The sequence below is a fragment of the Falco cherrug genome, chromosome 11 (genome assembly GCF_023634085.1).
Source record: "Falco cherrug isolate bFalChe1 chromosome 11, bFalChe1.pri, whole genome shotgun sequence".
NCBI classification, from domain to species: Eukaryota; Metazoa; Chordata; class Aves; order Falconiformes; family Falconidae; genus Falco; species Falco cherrug.
This window is the reverse complement of record NC_073707.1, coordinates 8,133,403-8,142,933: the sequence shown is the minus strand read 5'-3', so window position 1 is coordinate 8,142,933 and position 9,531 is coordinate 8,133,403.

Sequence of the window (9,531 nt, the reverse complement as noted above, 5' to 3'; positions counted from 1 at the left end):
CTAACTTTTTTCTTGGGCTCCTCTCAAAAAAAAAACCCACAATCACCACAATCAAACACCAACACCCCCAAAAAAACCCCAAACAGCCAGGAGTGAAAACTGAAAAGAAAAGACTTTTGATTTGTAATGAATGTTTCTTGGGTTTGAATTTTGAAGGGGTTCAGTACAGGTGTAAGAACGTTTCCCAGAGTGACATCTTGTACATAAAAACGCCCAGGTCTTGACAGGGCTGCCAGAGGGAATCATGCATAGTTAGCTGTTAGATGTGTGCATGCATGACTGCGTCCCAGCCCTTCACTCCCAGAGTGAGAAAAACAACTCTGCCCTGAAAAAGGAGGGAGGGGGAAGAAGGAAAAAGGGTATTTAAAAGTAGATTGAGTAACTAACCTGTCTGGAAGGCTGTCTGCCCATCTGTAAGCTGCTGAGTGACTGATGCTGCTCTCAAAGTACTCAAGTGCACAGAGCCACGTGAACTCGGCCTGTCAGTAAGGGAAGAAAGTGCAAGTCCAGTACTGAAAAACAGTTCCTAAATCCATCTATATATTGAGGGTGTCTGAAAAACTTTGTCAGTGTAGTTTGACACTTTATGTATAGAGCAAAGTACCTGGCGTAAAGCCTGCGTAAACCTTTTTGATGTCATGGACAACGAGGAGGGAAGTCGGGGCATTCTGGGCATCAGAGGAAAACCCAGGCTCAAGCTAAGAGAGAGGCTTTGCTAATTCCAGCCCCTTCCCACGCACCAAAGACAGGTGCTTTGGGGCCCCTCACCCACTTTCTTGCAAATGCTGTAACATCAGCAGCGCAGCATGGGATTTGGCACCAAAGGTACAGTTGAGCTTTTGGTCGGTTACATAGAGGGGCCTATCTAAGTGTCTAACTGCACCGTATAGTGCAGAGTTGGGTGGTTTTCCGTGTAGCTCCGCTGCCTGTCTCTGTACACCATGTGAGCATTGTGCAGGTCTGACGGATTTAGGACGCTCTTCTCTCCCATTCATTTAATTGGGTTCTGCTCTCCTAAATAGTCTGAGGAAGGCGTTCATGTTTCTTGGAAATGAATATCCTGATCCAAAAGCTATTTAAATTGTCAGGAATGATTTCACTCCGTGCAAAGCCTTCCTCTCCACGCCTCTGGAATAGAACAGAACTGTTCACAACTGTGCCTTCCTAAGGTTGGGAAGAGCAGCTGTCAGAGCATCATCCAAGGCAGGGGTGCGGATCTCCTGGCTGTTCCGTGTTTCAGGCTATGCCTGAAAGCTTGGCTCTCACATTCACCTTTTCTGCCCCTGGTGCCAAATCCCATGCTGCGCTGCTGATGTTACAGCATTTGCAAGAAAGTGGGTGAGGGGCCCCAAAGCACCTGTCTTTGGTGGGTGGGAAGGGGCTGGAATTAGCAAAGCCTCTCTCTTAGCTTGAGCCTGGGTTTTCCTCTGATGCTCAGAATATCCTGACTTCCCTCCCTGTTGTCCGTGTTGATGTCTGACCAAACATACGGCTTTGGACGTTCTGCACACTTTCAGAGGTAACAGAGTGCCAGTGTTCCAGAGACAGGCTGGAACTACAGTCAGTTTTCAGGGAATTTACTGTGTATCTTGTTTTCTGGATTTTCCCTGCTGTTTTCGGATTCAAAATGTAAGCAAAGCCACAGTTTGGCTGCTACCTTTGGTATGGAAAACATCTAGAGCAGTAGGATTCAATTTTTATTTTTGCAGGCGAATAATTCTTCTTTTCCAAGATAGTCATGTACCCCTGTACAGCATGCTTTAACTGTACAAGGAGCAGACTTGGGTTTTGTTGGTTAATTTTGTACATCTCCCAGTCTGTGGGTTCTGCTTAGAGTGCAGGCTGTCAGACCAGAGTAACCAGAGCAGGGTACTTCCATTTCGATATAGCTGTTCGTGTGGGAGTACGTGCTGAATGGCTTGGCCATGACTGAGCCGCAGCGTGCCGCTCCTTGCAGAGCTGAGCTTTTTGTAATGTGCAGCTTTTTATTCCAGAAGCTTGTTATCTGTTCGAGTGACAGTCTCACCCGTGGTCAGTTTAAATGTGACTGGTTTAAATTTAAATAAAAATAACTTAAAAAAAGATCACTGCTGAGAGCTGTGGGGATCAGGGCGGTGTAGTGATTTTATTGAAGGCTGTGGCTAACTTAACTGTTTTCAGATCAGGCTATACTTCCTCATGCTGTTTGCCAAGGCAGCGGTAGTGTCCCTACAGGTTAGCGTGGCTTGCGTGGAGGTTCCTAACCTGCCCTTGCCTTGACAGAGTGATTCAAGCCTGCTGCCCAGGCGGGCTTTGCCTGAAGTGTTTAATGTAAGCATCTTTATGTTGGTTGAACTGCAGAAAAAAATAAACTCAGGATGGAAAATGTGTTCAGGTAGCACAGCTGTTGGCAAGGTGTCTCCGTGCCTGCAGCGCGAGATACTGACTGTCCGAGCTAGCCCCGGGTTTTTGTTTGCTGTGTTACAACTGAACACATGCTCCATTTATTGCACACAGACTATATGTATGTCCTGTATTAAGGACATACATACACAGGCTGTTAGACATAATGACATATTTTAGTATCTTGCAGAGTGCTGACGAGTGAAAGTGCGACTTTGTAGTCACTGGCCAGGGTGAGTGTTGAGCTCCGTGATGAAATCCTTCCCAGTGCGTGGCCTCCGCGCTAGGCAGGCCTGCAGTAAAACCTGATGACATGAGTTTTGCTGGTATCTTCAGTAGGGGAACAGAAACTATTTTAGGACAAAAATAATTTTTCCTCTTGCTACCTGATGAGCTGTGAAGTTCTGCTTCAGCTGAGTGGTGCGAAATTATTACCTTGAAACTGCTGATTAGACTGTGCTCTGTTTTTCATTACAGGCTCTATGATAACAGAGAAAATGGATCCCTCTTCTGGATCTGGTCTCAGAAAATGCTTGGAAGCTGATGCCTGTTGATGTAGCACTCTTCTTGCAGGTAAGCAACACTTAGGTCCGTCACAAATTGTTTATCTGTTGACCTTAAAGCAGCAGCAGGACCCTGAATCTCGGTTAATTTACTTTGCTGTCCAAATAAGTATTGTTTCTGCACGCTCATGCAGCTGTGTCATAATTGTTAAGTTTGAAATTTGTTGGCAGTCTTGTGCTTGATCTTATCATTTGCTCCTCATTAATTAAGATACAGTTCAATTACAGTTAGCTTAGGAGTCTTTCTCTCTGCATTTCATAGCAGGGAGTTGATGGAGTTCTGAATGTGATCCTACTTTGCTGTATTATATTCAAATGTGCTTAAATAATAGGTGGGGATTGCTCAGTAAGTTCTTAGAATGTGAATATATCATATGGCACCAGAGGAATACGTAGGGAGTTTTTCTAGACTGCCTATTTACAGCTTTAATGGAACTCACAGTTGTTAATACAGTGACTTGGCTCGGGCATCAAGAAGTTCATTTGTATTCTCAGTCAAATACAGGCTTGCTTCAATTAATTCCTTACTTTTACTTTAAAGGTTTGCTTCTACATTGCATCTAATTTTATGTAATTTTCAGCAGCTATGGAAAATAAGCTTAGTCCCATCCCACCGCCCCCTCTCTGTCCTTCCACTACACATAGATTTTTATGTATTTTTAAATTCATGTGCTCCCACTGCTTTTCTTTCTGTTGCATGTAATGATAATGTGGCCTTGGAATCAGACTGGAAAGTTGGCCTGGAAAAAAAAAACAATAAACAAACCACCAAAAAAACTCCAGACATCTATTCTCATCAGATCAGCATGCTGAATCTGTTTGCTTTCAAGGTGTGTAGTTATATCTGTGGGTGAAAGGAAGGGGGCTGGGACCACCCTGCTAGGGGACTACACTTGAACTAGCTACAGGTCAGACTGTACCTGTGTTACTCCATCATGCAATTTACTCACACTGGGATGTTCAGAAGGGATTAATTTACAGTTTTGCTCAGAATAATAAAAGACATTGGTATAAGGCTAAATTGGTAGGATTTGTTAATCCAGATTTCACCTTGTAAAGCCAGGATGTCTCTGTTATGTGTTCTTACTGTATACCCAACTTCTTTTGTGGCTCTGGACGTGTAAGTATCGTCACAGGATGTTGCTTTTATATGAATGAATGTGGTATTCTCAATAGTGGATTTTACCTGCTCCTACAAATGCTTAGGAATGCTGAACTGCTCAGGAGTTAACTGTGTGCTGTTCAGGGCCACTCTCTAGCATGACCTTGGGCTATGTTTTTGGGGATTCTTTTCCTCCCAGGCTTCACAGTGACTCTGGATGGTATTGCGTGGAAGAAGCCTAAATGAATGGCGCTTCTTGCATTCCCAAGAAGCTCTTTTGCTGTCATGAAATTCCGTTTGAAGTGCAGGAGGAGATGGGAGTTGGGGGATTTGTATGGTTCTTGTGGGTGTTCATTTTTTGTAATAAAGTCAAATGGTTGAAAATGTTCTCGCAAGTTATGGCCTCAGAAGACGGTTTGAGTGACAGAGGGGATATTCTGTATGGGACTTTCTAACCAAAGCTCTGGTGCCTTGATTCATGCCTGCTGGCGGCTGTCTGAACTGAAATCGACCCCTGACTACTTCCATGTTTTCTATTTCTCCGGCAATTACTTCAAAATATTTTTATTGTTTTACAGGTTTGAACTAGTTTATATATACAGGTCTCAGCTGCCATTCAGAAAAATCCCCAAGTATAATAAATATATAAATACTCACTGGGCCATACAGACAGACAAAATTCAGTTGGTGTGACTGGATATATTATTCATTGCTATGCATTATTAATAGCCTTGTAACTCACCAGTGACAGCAAATCGGAGCCAAAAGGGAATCAAAAAGGACATAAATAGTTGACATAAATAATGTATCTTGCTTTCAGTTGTGAGTCCATCATTTAAACAACAGTGGTTTTCTTGGCATAGTTTTTGTATCTTTCCTATTCAGTAGTGCTTGTTTTTATTTGATCTCTTTGCCTCCTGCCACTAGTTTAGTTAGAGAAGGTTATGTGCTGGTTTCTAATTAGATGATGAATTAATTCTTTCCCTTCCCTTCTGATTCTGCTTCAGATTTCTATTATCAGAGTAGCCTGGATACTGATTTCGGTAGGACTTTAATTATTTACTTGTAGTTCTCCTGTGACATATAAACTGAGAGCATGCAGAGCACTTACTTTGGAGTGAGTCTGACGTCCCTGGACTCTTGCTGGAGAAAGCACAGGAGATCATTTGTGAAACCGCTCTCCCTTTCTCTGTGGGCATGCCTGGGTATGCTCTGGTGGGTTGAGCAAACTGTGTCTTGCAAAGAAGCTTTGAGTTGTAGGTTCCTGCTGTGTTCCAGGCGTGTGACTCCTTGCCCCCTCCAGCCCAACCTCGGGAAGCTGTAGATCCCAACAGAAGGGAGTTTGGGTCTGAGTTTGAATCTGATGGTCATGCTGGGATTATATGAAAAGGCCGTAGATTCATCTCTGTGTAGTGCTCAAATATAAAGAAAGAAAATAAAATGAAATAAAAAGGAAGTAAGAAAAGTATTTATTTTTAGGACCTGGCTTTCTGTGGCTGTCGTAGGGTAGCGACTGTTCCTTGCTTTTTAATTTTTATGGAAAATTCTGTCGCCTTTTAAGAGACAAATATGTGCTCATAATTACTACATTAATTAACAGTCCCGGGTGCAATTTTTCTGAAGGTGCCCCTCCCCTTTCCCATCCCCAAGGGCCTGTCACAGTTTCAGAGTTCAGCTGAATCAATCACAGTGCTGTAGCCAGGTTTGCTCAGCTGCAGCAGTTCTCCTGTCCCTGTAGCCATGTGTCTGCTCCTACTGCTCTCCTGGTCCCGCAGACTTCTGTATCCTCTGGGGCTGGACGCTTTGGAGGGGTAAGTGGAGGGTCACTGCGTACCTCTGCCTTTTCCTTCACTCCCTCTACTACTTCTAGGACTCTGGTTAGAGACCCTTCCTCCTAAACCCCGGGAAGGCAAGTGGTCTAGCACCACACCAGCCTTCCTGGTGTTCTTCCTCCCTCCCTTCCCCAGGGTACGGCTGGACGAAGGTGGGATGTGTGCAGAGACGGGGCTTGTTAGTGCTGGCACAGGTAAGGGAGGGTGCGCAGGTTGCTCCTCTAGTTGCATAAAAAGAGCGTGCTGGAGAGCCAGAGCCTGGACATCTGACACGTTAGCAGATGGCGTCGATTCTCTCTAGCTGTTGTGGCCTCCATTTTCCACACTTGTTCTTGTCTCTGCCCTGGCTGCAGGGCACTGGGGCATGTCTGCGTGTAGGTCTGTGCTGGTTGAGCTCTCCATGTTAGGGTTTGCCAAATTTAGCAAAACAGTTGTAAGACAGGATGAGTTATTTTGGTAGAGTTGTCCGTCTGAGGGACATCTTTCAATGTTGAAGGGGCTGGAAAATTTTTCCCTGCTTAGAAATGCTCTTTTCTCTGTCATGTCAGCTGTGTTTAAATACCAGAAGCTGATGAGTCTTGTCTGTAGTAGGGCTGGTACATGGAGAGGGGGACTTCCCTGTCATTCCCCACTGTAACTTGGGAGAAGAAAGGGATAACAAACAAAAAGGATGCCTATTTCAAGGATTTTTCAAATCAGTTAGTGATGGTTTAGGATACTGAGAAGTACCTAAAGCAGTTGCTTAATTTCTTCCTCAAATTTCATGCAGTTTGCTGGCAATAGATGAATTTCTCAGAGCACCTGTGTTCCACGTGCACTGGCCGGTGCTTTGGTTAATGTGCCAAGTGGCTATTGACTTCTAAGAGCAGTCTCTTGTTTTCTGCTACATAGGCATTAAGCTTTACAGCCTTAAGTAAACGAATGAATGAGCAGACAAGTTGAACAGCTTTTAGGTGGTTGTAAGTTGGGTCCCTATAGCGAGAGCTTTCTGAAATAGCTGCGCTTTGCTGAAGAGCTTTCAGAATCAACTTCCAGTTAATATATTCAGCTTATGCTTGATGGGGCTGGCTGTCTTCAGATCATATTTCTACTTTCAGAATGCAGTTCTTGCTTTAATCAGCAACACAGAGTGATCAGGTACTTTTATTATTCCATGGATATGAGCTGGCAAGAGGTTTCTCGTGCATCAGCTGCCTGGTGGAAGGGAAAGCACACAAGGCAGGAACTTTGATATGAGGAAGAGAAGGATTGCATCTTGTTCCCCAGTGGGTTTGTCCAAAAGAAGTAAGCAGAAAGGCACCTGGAAACTTAGACAAAAAGATTTCCTTCAGAGTGCAAAGGGAGCATAGCTTTAGCTCTCCTGTGCCATGGAGATGATAGCATGTACTTTGTAACAGAGCTTCATCACTGCATGCCTTTCGTTGCCTTATCAAAAAAAAAGGGGGAGGGGGGCATTCACAGAGCACGCTGTATTTCCAGTGCTTACTCTTCAAAAAGAAAGTAAATTTACCAGTTATATTGGTGAACAGAATGAAAGTCTTGAATATCTAATAAAAAATATTTGATTTAGAGTCTTACGTGAGTCTTTAGGTGTGTGTTAGTTATCCAGGCAAAAGTGTTTCTCTGAGTGGGATGTGAGATGACAGCATCTCTCAGAAATACAGTGTTCCTGTACAGACTTCTGTCCTTACCTCAGAGTCCTTTCTGCCATAGTGGGAGGTAGGAGGATGGTTCTGGAACTATAGGGGTTTCTAAATTACTTTCTACAAGATTTTTGTTGTCCACACTTGCTGAAGAACTTGTGATAGTCATGATCAGATACAAGGCAGTGGACCCAATAAACCCGGTTCAATGTTGTGTAAAGATTTCTGGTTTTCCTGCCCATTTCTCCAAGAACCAATCCATTTTTGTAAAAGAGGTGTTCTAATTCTAGTGTGGTGCTAAAAGGGGATGATAGTCTTCATTTGCATGAATAAATTGGCTCATGATTTGCACTAGAAAGTTGATGGTTAAGTGAAATAAAAGCGGTTCCACAGGATTTTATTAATAAATAGTAGAAAAACACCAACTAACCAACAAACCAGCCGATCAAGCAAACAAAAAACCACCAACAATAGATCCAGCAGTGGATTTGTTTGGCTGCGCCTTTTCCTGGAAGCTGTTAGACCTTTTCAAGGTAGCTATTTTTGAACTTCACCGAAAAGCCTTAAAACTTAATAGCAGCGAGTCTAGCAAATGTGTCAGCACTTTACAGAGATGGCACTCACTGCGTGTCTTAACATGCGTGCAACACAGCCAGTGCGGCTGCAGGGCATGAGGCTGTGTTCTTCCTACTTGGGGCTGATTTGGGTAGAGCTTGCCAAGCACTAACTTTTTTTCTCTTTTTCTTCTGCTTTTTTTTTTTTTTTTTTTTTTTTAACGGAATGTCACAGTACACCACATGGGACAAATATTTCCCTATTTTAAAACAGGTGGGAATTGCCAGGAAGGGGTCGGCAGGCACTTGTGGGGTTTCTCCAGCGGTGCAAGTGCTCCATCTACAGTCAAACCCCCTGCTAAGGCGAGCGCTATACTAGGTCAGTGCTTTCCTTTGGTTGTGTCCATACAAGGGCCACGAAGCTAAAACCCCCCTCAGTGAGCCCACCAGTGTGATTCTAAGTAACCAGCTTCCAGCAGAAAATTGTCACCTACCATAACGTCACCTCCCAAAGAGTAGCTGCTTTTTTTTTTTTTTTTTTTTTTTTTAAGAACTTGGCTTGTTTGTTCAGTGAGGAAGGGTAAGGTTGCTGCATGTGAAGGGGAGCGGCGACAGGGGGGAGTTAAGAAAAGCTGTAGAAGTCAAAAGCAAAGGTTGGCATAAGGGAAAAATGAGCGTGAAGTTGCCGTGTGTCCGTTTAGATGGGCAATTGGAAGATGGTTTCCATCACTGTCAGTGTGGTGAGGCTTGAAGAGCTGCCCAGCAGCAGGATGGAGGAGTGAGAAACGCAGCTCATTTAAAGTGATCTGTATAAATTGGGGTGAGATTATGCAGTAGTGGCTGTGGTACCCAGGTGCTGGATTTGGTGGCTCAGGTGGTACCTCTCAAGCCAGCAGTCAACAATGTTGTTGGGACAAACAATTAAAACATTCAAGAGGGCAAAAGCATTCTGTCTCTTGCTGATTTTTGAGGGGTTCTTTTTTTGAAAGACTCCAGTTGAAGGGCTTGTGAAAACAAAACAATGTGTTCTTACAGAGATCTGGCCAGATCAACAGCAGCGAGGAGTTTTCCCATGTAAGCCTGCCAGTGTGCCTCCATTCAGAGTCAGAAACACATTCCTGGGGTGGGAGCATAATTCAGTCAGCATGTCTGCTAATTGGCCTCTGTGGCTGCCACTGCGGCAACAGATAAGGCGTTATTTACCCAAGAGAGAGAAACACAATCTTGAACCCATCTTAAACACAGTTCAATTTAAGGACAAGAAGTAGAACATTAGGAATAATGATCTTCACTTGTTTAGCTTTGTTCCTAGGTGAAGATGGCAAAATTGTTTAACAAGAAGCAGAATACTTACTAGGTATGTGTGTGCTGGTTTTTAAAAAGAATGAGAATGGTATGTGCTTGTTTATTGCTAGTACTGGGATATCTTCATCAGTCTGGTGCAGTACATGTTGA